At 31.9% G+C, this 9,500-nt stretch overlaps 1 pseudogene; it reads right to left on the bottom strand.

Annotated features, from left to right (window-relative positions):
- Positions 1-1,535: 1,535 nt before the first annotated feature.
- Positions 1,536-9,028, bottom strand: LOC140883048 (putative disease resistance protein RGA1; annotated as a pseudogene).
- Between the last annotated feature and the right edge of the window lie 472 nt (positions 9,029-9,500).

Below are 9,500 nucleotides of genomic sequence, written 5' to 3'. Positions count from 1 at the left end.
GGCCTGTAACACATGCACGTATAAAATACACACACAAAGAAATACCTGTAAGGACACATCTTTAAACAAATCATTTCGTTCCTTTTAAAAAAAAAAAAAAAATTAATGCAACACATGGCCACTCACACACGGCCAACACAAAAATATTTATAAATAATATTATAAATTATTTTTTCGACTCGATAGTATCATAATAGCTTCGAAACATGTAGATCTCAATCTTATATAGCACAAAAAAAAATATAGGAACATATTTGCTCTCTTATCTTTGATACGCCAAAAAAACGGAATCCCAAAATATCACTTTTTTTTTTATAATACTCGCTTTTAAATCACGTGTTTTGCGTATCTCATACATATACATCTAAATCATCAAAAATACATCTTCTATCAACCAAATCGCAACACACTTTGAAAAATATACGACTTTACTGATGAGTCAAAAAAACGGATTAAAACATGTCTTATCAGGATCGAAAATCAGGAGTCGCTTCGAAAATCGGAGCGTGCGCGGAACGCGATCTGGATCACTTTTCTCTGGCCCTAGCGGTCTCCCTCCTTCACGTTCTCTCCTCTTTTCTCACGCTACTGACTGATTCTTCTCTCCTTTTTTTTCTTACCTTTTCTCTTTTTTTTTATTTAATTTCTTTAATCACTAATTAAACTCTTTAATTAGTTACCAATTATAATTATTTAATAACCATTCTATCTATAACTATGCGTGATATATACTAGTAAACATGGCACACGACGAAAAATTTTCAGTTACGATCATTTTATTATTTTATTTTTTTGATTTTTTTTGTACTTTTGCTTAACATGTTATTGGGAAAAAAAATCAGATGAAAAAAGAAATGTAGAAGCCAAATTAAAAATATGATGAAAATTAAAAAAGTCGTGAGATGAATGAAGTTAAGGTATTATAAAAAAAAAAAGTTTTTTTATTTTATGTGAAAATGGAGTTAGTGGGAGGTTTTTTAGTGGGGATTATGGGTAGAAAGGGTAATTATTATGGAATTATGAAATAATATAAAAAGGGAAGGAGGGGCAAAAATGGAACAAAAGATGGTGTCCACATGAACGGTTTCTCTAGGTGCCTCAAGTATTATAATATAGTATAGATACATATACGCGTGTTTACCAAAATTTAAATTAATTTACTAATAAGACTCCTTAAATAATATGAGTAACACTCGTGTGAGACGGTCTCATTCGTGAGACGGGTCAATCTTACCCATATTTATAATAATAAATAATACTTTTGGCATAAATTGTAATACTTTTTAATGAATAACCCATATAAGATACCCGTCTCATAAAAATGACCCTTAGGACCGTGTCATATGTTAGAATTATATATATTACAATTCTGTATATAAATCTATACGTGACATATAAATATATAATTATCTATAAATCTCCAACTATCTAATTCAAATATTTTATTAACTAGTAAAATACTCTACCCGGTTTAAAATTCATAAACTAATCTTACTACTTAAATTTTATTTAAAAAAAGTTAACGTCTGGTTAAATAAACCATGATAATTAAATCTCAAAATTCACTAAATACTAGCTTTTATCTTAAATCGTGTCCGGGTACCTCAAACCTCAAACCTCCAACCATCGTCTACTAAACTCAAAAATCTCAAAAATACGTCAATCGTTAGAAATAAAAAATAATTTACTTGTAACACATAAAAATAACTCAAATAATCATAAACATCACACTTAATATTATATATGCGGTCAGTTCAATCAATTATAATTTCTCATTCTTCGGAAATAAATAAAATTTAACAATTAAAAATATTTATAATCTAATATGCATAAAATTACAACTTTTAAAATCAAATAAATGAAATTCATGCGAGATGATCGATCGTTTAAATTTTGGGGACGTTACATGAAACCAGCTGCTCTCGCTAACCCGTTACCTTACAACTGCCAACAGCAACTTTTCCAACAACCTTTAGTGGGCCTGAACTAACAAAGTTCATTAACCATCTCACGGACCGGGACCGGGTCCAGTCATGAAGAGACAAAGATCAGAAAAGCCGATATTCATACTGAAAATTGGATACACACATACATGATATCAAAGTTCAAGAACATAAAATCCATCAAAACAATAAGTAATAATCATGAATTCATTACGTGATTCAAAAATATAGTAATACAACATTTAATTTTAATCTTGATTTAAATTTAAATAAATCAATTTGTAGTTTTAAATATCTCACTCATTCTATTTTTGGAACATTTTTAAAACAAAGGACAAAGCCGAAAATTAAAATGAAACCACATCTATCAAATGTAAAAAAAAAAAAAAAAAAATCGAATAATAATAGCTCTGGAAAGAAAGTAACACGACCGAAAAAATAAAATAAAACAGGCCCATTTTTCCAAGTTATTCAACTACTAATAAATCGAAAGGAAATCCGACAAAACAATAAATATCAACCCTGAATTTATTATGTGATTTTTAAAAAAAATCATGAATTCATGATGAAATAATAGCTCAAAGTATTTTTTTAATCTTGATTTAAAATACAAATAAACACAAAATTGAAAGCAAATATATATATATATATATATATATATATATATATATATAAATAATATATCTAATGTGTAAAAGAAGTGTACGAGGATCGAAGAACTAAATAATAATAATAATAATTGTAGCAGAGTACCTGACTACTTGAGTCTCTTCGGAGTTTTGTTAAATTCAGGTAAATGTTGGGAATATGAGAAATCACGGGGTTGCTCTTATATAATTTCTCCTCATTTATTCTACTACACCACTTAAAATTTAACAATCTCAACTTGGTGAGGTGTCGCAAGCAACTGAAATCCCTTAGCTTCACACAATCACACACAATTAATACTTCCAAAGATGAAAAGTTGGAAAACCATTCAGGCAGAGCTTCTATTCCAAATGTATTCACTTGTAAATAAACGAGTGACGTGCAATGCTGCAGCTGATCTGGGAGAGACTCCCAATTGCTATTTCCATATAATGTTAATTGCCGAAGTTGATGTGGGCCTTTGAGACTTTGATTCAATGTTTCTTCTGACAAGGGACCGATGGATAATACACTCAACTTGTTCAGGTAATCCATTCCATTCGGTATGCTCCTCAGTTTTGGACATCGTGAAATTTTCAATACCTCGAGCGACTTGCTTGACTCTTGCATTTCACCCTGCAACTCCCTCAACTTCCAGCAGTCACTAATTTCCATGCGTTGAAGAGCAGAGAGGCCGTTCAAAATTTGAATTGAGGCTAGATTACTGCAATACGATATTTCTAATCTACTAAGAGACTTGAGGGTACCCGGGACTCGGAGTTGTGTTAGGTTGTCACAGTTTGATATCTCGACTATTTGGAGATGTTGATTGTTTTGCAAAAGCATCTCAACAAGGTCGGAGGTGACATCTGAATTCGTGATGATGTTCAGTTCCGTGAGGGAGCTTACTTTCTTGCATATACTTGCTAATTGTACTTCCATGCTGCGTACAATATACAATCTTTTTAGACATGGAAAATCGTGACTCAGAGCTGTCTTCATGGATGGGCAATCCTCAATTTTCAGATATTCAAGCCTGGGGAAGGCTGTTGCCTCCGTATTTGGTGCTTCAACCCAATCACTCAGAGACTCCATGTTCTCTAGTGTTAAATGCTCAAGTGATCGAAAAGGCACACCATTTCTGCTCGATTCTTCCTCCCAGTAAAACGAAGGACCTATCGATCTCACGTTGCCATGTCCCTTCACTAGTAAGGTCTTGAGAAGTGGTAGATGACCCAGTGTTGGGATTTCTTGGCAACTTTTGCAATCTATCAACACAATGTTGATGAGTTTGTCGAGAATATTGCCATGTTCGACAGTCATCCTCATGGTCCATGATGGAAAGTGATCTCCACGGAAATTTTTAATGGTTAAACCCTTTAAATTTGGATGAGGTTGGAGGCCTTCCAGCACTTCACAATCATTGTTGTTTCCTTCCCTCCTGTATGATTCACTCCACACAAAGTGCAAAACTTCTAGATTTTTCTTCTCTGATAAACGTGCTCTCTCCGATTCTTCTTTATCACCCACTTTTTCAAGTTTCCATATCTTTAGTTTTCCCTCTAGATTCTTTAGACATCCCAGCTCATCAATTCCACATCCCTTCTTGTCACTCACTATAAAAATGCTCAGTGTTCGAAGAGAAGTTAGGTTCCCCATTTTAGGTGGCATCCCATGTACCAAGCCAGAAAAAACCAAGTGTCTCAGCCCAACTAAAAACTTTAGCTGATCTGGAAGCTTCCTCAGCAAGTAGCAATCAAGGAGCCTTAAAGTTTGCAAATTGAAAAGTTTACAAATAGAATTTGGTAAACTTCTTATGTTAGTGTCAGACAAGTCAAGAAATTTCAAATGTATCAATTTGACGATTGAACTTGTCAATTCATCAATCTCTGTACTTCGTAGATCAAGAACACGTAAGTATTCGCAATCGAGGAACATACTGTAAATGAATTTGACCCCAAAGAGTTTGTGAGGAACAAAGTTGGCAGACAACTTTTCTGCTCCTTGATATTGCGCTCGAAGTAGTCCACCGGTAAATATCTTAATCGAAAAGTAACATCTTCTGAATTACGAGCTTTTGCCTTCTTGACCAAACATGATAGGTCATGAACAAAATCATGCATCTTGCTATACTTGATTCTGCCATACTTATCCATTACTGGCTCGTGTAGGAAAAAGTTTTGCAACAGAATATTATAAAACTTATTCCCTAGAATCTCCATTTTGTCACAACTTTCATCATTATTTCCAAAGAGCAGATCTTCTGCCATCCAAAGTTGGATCAATCTCTCTCTTCCTAGCTCTTCTCCCTTGCTAAAAATGGAACAATATGCAAAACATTTTTTAAGTACTGAAGATGGTAAGCGATCATAGCTGATCTTCAATACTTGGATCACAAAATCGTCAATGGGATTGGACATGGAAAGATCACTCTCATTTAAAAACGATATCCAATCACCCATTGCCTTCCCTCGTAAACTTCCCCCAACCACGTTGGCTGCCAATGGAAGGCCTCGACATATACAAGCAATTTTCCTCCCAATAGCTTCAAAATCTTCAGGAACTGGTTGACTAGGAAAAGATCTTGCCTTAATTATTGACCAACATTCATTGACCGATAAGAAATCCAAAGAAGGAACAGTCTGTGTTGTCACATTTGATGCCACGTCTTGATTTCGAGTGGTAACAATTATGAAATTTCCCCTCTTTGGACTGATTCCCTTCATACAATTCATGAAGTAGTCCCATTCATGTGTTTTGGCACTCAGATAATCGTCAAGTACGAGCAAATATCTTGCATCTTTCAGCTTGGATTGAAGCTTTTTCAAGACACTTTCCTCCTTCAGAGATGGATGAACAACTTCTTTGGACAAGAGTCCTAATATTTGCACGAGCAAATCTTTGTTGTCAATCTTTTTTGACACACTGACCCAAATCCGTTCATTGAAATGCTTCTCTACGCTTTGATTATTGAAAATATTCCGAGCTAGAGTCGTCTTTCCCAAGCCTCCCATCCCAACAATGGGAACCACTGAGACCACCATATCTAAGTTGGACTGGATCATATCATCAACGATCCTGGACATGACATCTTCTCTGCCAATAAAAACCGGATCAACTGCAAAGGAGTTGGTTTCCATCACAACAGGAACAAAAACAGGCGAATCGGCTAATATGTGCTGCAAACCATAGCTGCTGGCTTCTTCGTTGATTCTTTTCAACCTCGCATTCACATACTTCATTGTATGCCCCATTTTACAACGAAAAGCCACAGAACCAGAGAAGGAGAGAGAGCAGCATACCTTCCGCTGAACCTTACTACGAATGAACTCGTAATTGACCTCGTTCAGCAAGTTGTCGATTTTGAATGCGACATCCTCCAGATTCTGCAGCCACTGCTTCACGACCTGATCTTCTTGAATACTCCGCTTGGATGCATCATCCAAGAAACCCTGAACCATTTTCGATGATTTTTTCAGCGTTTCCAGTTCATCCCTAAAGCCCAGAACGACTACGACCTCTTCTGTAACAATAGCAATCAGCTTCTCCAACAGAAGTTGAACAGAAACTTCGATCACTTTTTCAGCAGCCATCTCTATCTCTGTGTTAATTAATTCTCATTATTGATTTTAAATATATATATAAACAAGGATGAAGTTAATTATTTTATTCGTAGTAATTTTAAAAAAATCAATATGAACGAGACGTTATTTTTTTTTATCGAATTAAAAAAATTTTCCCGAAAAAAATTAATTAAATCGATCGTTTGTTTATAGTATGGTTTGTGATAATATTTATAAAATATATATATTATATTTCATAAACATGTGATTCCTTGTTCCCGAAAATTCCGAGGAAGTATGACTTTCGAAATTTTTGTGTTATAAATTTGATGAAGGTATATTATTTTGTGATACTGTTATTATCTGTATATTTTGTGTTACATAGAAGGTTACACTTACACGTTACTATTAAATTACGAAACTATACCAAAACTCTATTGAAAATTCTTTTTTTTTTTTTAATCTACATTTGTTTGTCTTGGTCAAAAGAATTTTAATGAAAAAATTAATTTTTATATTTATTATGCAGTTTTAGGGGAGTGCAAAATTGAATCCGACCCGAGTCGACCAAAAAAATATCTGATTAGGATTGAGGTTTTTAGGTTCGGACCAGATCGGGATGGACCCAAAAATTGACCCCAAAAAATTAATCGGATTGGGTTGAATAAATTATATATATATATATAGAATTAAGAAATATTGACTATATATATATATATAAATATAATTATGAAATATTGAATATATTTTTATATATTGTATGTTTGAAAGAAAATTATTGTATATTACATCATAGATGTTCATCTTGTAATCATTATTTTGTGAAATTTTAAGTTTTAAAAATAATTTTTTATTTTTTCTAGTGTGCATATTTTAAATTTTGTACAATTAAATTTTCACATTTGATTATATATATGCGAGATTTTGTTATTATTTATTTAAATCAAAATATATTGATTATTATTATGTGTATTTATTTATTTTGTTAAAAAAATCAAATCGGATTGGTTTAGGTTCATCTGATTAGTCGGGTTGATAAATTTTTAGCAATACTTTGCCTTTAACCCGACCCGAGCCCGAGCCTGACCCCGACCCACCTGAATCGACGCCCAATTCAGTTTAACAAGATTTACGTTGAGATAATTATAAGAGATAAATTTTTAATTTTTGAATAATATTTATAGTTTCAGTTTAATATTTTTCCTTCGAGTTTTTTTTTTCGTGCTCGGCCAATCAAGTTGAGTTATTTAGAATAGTGGAATTCAATTTTTTTTTTAAATAGTGGAATTCAACTTTTTTAAAAAAAAATGATATATACAATTGTATGCAATCACTAAGAGATCACAATATTTCTTATCAAATATTTTGGAAAAATAAAATTTACTGTTTTTAAATAACTCAACTTAATTGACCAAGTACAGAAAATAATGTTCAAGGGAAAAATATTAAACTACAATCATATTGAAGATTGAAATTTTATTGCATATAATTAAGACCTTTAACGTGAATCTTGTAAAACGGTACAATAAATATTAAAAATTTTATTAAAAAAATTAGGTTTTCATTAAAGTATTATTTCAAGAAAAACAATTATAGTTTGAAAAAAAACAATTTTTAGAACAGTTTTCCGGTAATTCCTAATTTAATAGAGCTTATAACGTCCCTCTATGTAACACTCTTGGAGTTGCTGTTTGTTTTTTAAATGTAGCAAAACATTTTATAGACTAATTAAATGGTATAAATCAGACGCAAAGTTTTTTTTTTAAAAAAAATTAATCAGCCGTAAAGTTATTTCATTCCTTTTAAGTACTTGGCCAATCAAGTTGAGTTATTTGAAAACAGTTGAATTAAATTTTGTTTTTTTTAAAAAAAAAAAAAAATGATATGTACCATTGTATGCAAGCACTAAGAGATTGCAATATTTCTCGTCAAATATTTTGGAAATTCAAAATTTACTGTTTTCAAATAATTCAACTTGATTGACAAATTACAAAAAATAAAGTTCGATGGAAAATATAAAACTAGAATCATAATTTTATTGAAAATTTAAAATTTATAGCATATAATTAAGACTCAACGTGAATCTTGTAAAACTGTACAATAAATAATAAAAAGATAAAAAACAAAATTCATTACATTATTTTTTAACAAGAAAAACAATTACATCTTGAAAAGAAACAATTTTTAGAAGAGTTTTGAGATAATTACTAATCTAATAGAACGTGTAATTAACCCTCTATGTAACACTATATGTACAAATAACATTTTCTTTTATTATGTACTGATGGAGTTGCTTTTTCTTTTCTAAATGTAGCAAACCATTTTAAAAACTAATTAAATTGTATGAAATCAGCCTCAAAGTTATTTCATTCGCTTTTAGGAGTAAATAAAAATAAATTTTTACTAGATGAAAGATTCTTAAATAAATCATACTACATATCGTTTTGAATAATGCTAAAGATACCTATAATATATTGTAAATTATATTTGCATCTATTATATCATGAGAATTTGTTATTATATAACGAGATTTTTTATTCAATGTATAATCAGATTTTGACAAATTAAATTTTTTTGTTATATAAAAATTGATGTATAAATATTGATGATGTACAGGTAACATCACTGTAACGTTTTACCTTCTTTCAAAGAGATATATAGTGCTAGTGGTGATTGAAGAGCTATTAAAATTTTTATCGTATAATATATCATTAACAATATATAATAATAATGATTATGATATATATATGTGAAGCAGAACATCACCTTGATCAAAAAGCTGAGGCGTGGAGTTTGAATGCCTAATCCGATGAAGAATCGACAAAGAACCGATGTAGATGTAGAGGCTGATGCGTAGAGGTTGGGTGAAAATGGAAGAGGAGATAGATAATTTTTGGGAATGCGCAGAGGTTTTATTTTGCCGATAGGTTATCTACGTACATATATAGAAACTGAAGTAATCGCATATATTCTTTCTTTTTCTTGACCACTTTTCTCAAAATGATTCTTTTATCTATATGAGAAGTGAAGTAGATGAGAAGTTTTTGAGTTATTGAAAAAGGGTTGATCCTGAAGGGGAGTCCATTCCACATGAGTCAGAGGTCCATTGGCTCATGCGGAGGTTAAATCGAGGGATGTGCACGAGCGGCAGGGACATGAAGGAGGGAGCAACATGGCCAACCTCCAGAGCATATCCCACAATATTTCAGCAGGGAATATGCTCCACACGAGGATCAAACACGCGACACTGGGGAATCTCTTCCCACGTCACCTCAGGTCTTACCAACGCTGAAGAATTTTTTGAGTTATTGCATATACTATTTCCTTTTCTTGACGACTTTTCTCAAAATGATTCTTTTATCTATAT

The sequence above is a fragment of the Henckelia pumila genome, chromosome 2, assembly GCF_033568475.1.
Source record: "Henckelia pumila isolate YLH828 chromosome 2, ASM3356847v2, whole genome shotgun sequence".
Classification (NCBI taxonomy): Eukaryota; Viridiplantae; Streptophyta; class Magnoliopsida; order Lamiales; family Gesneriaceae; genus Henckelia; species Henckelia pumila.
The sequence above is the reverse complement of the archived record's forward strand: the minus strand, read 5'-3'. Positions and strand labels throughout refer to the sequence as shown.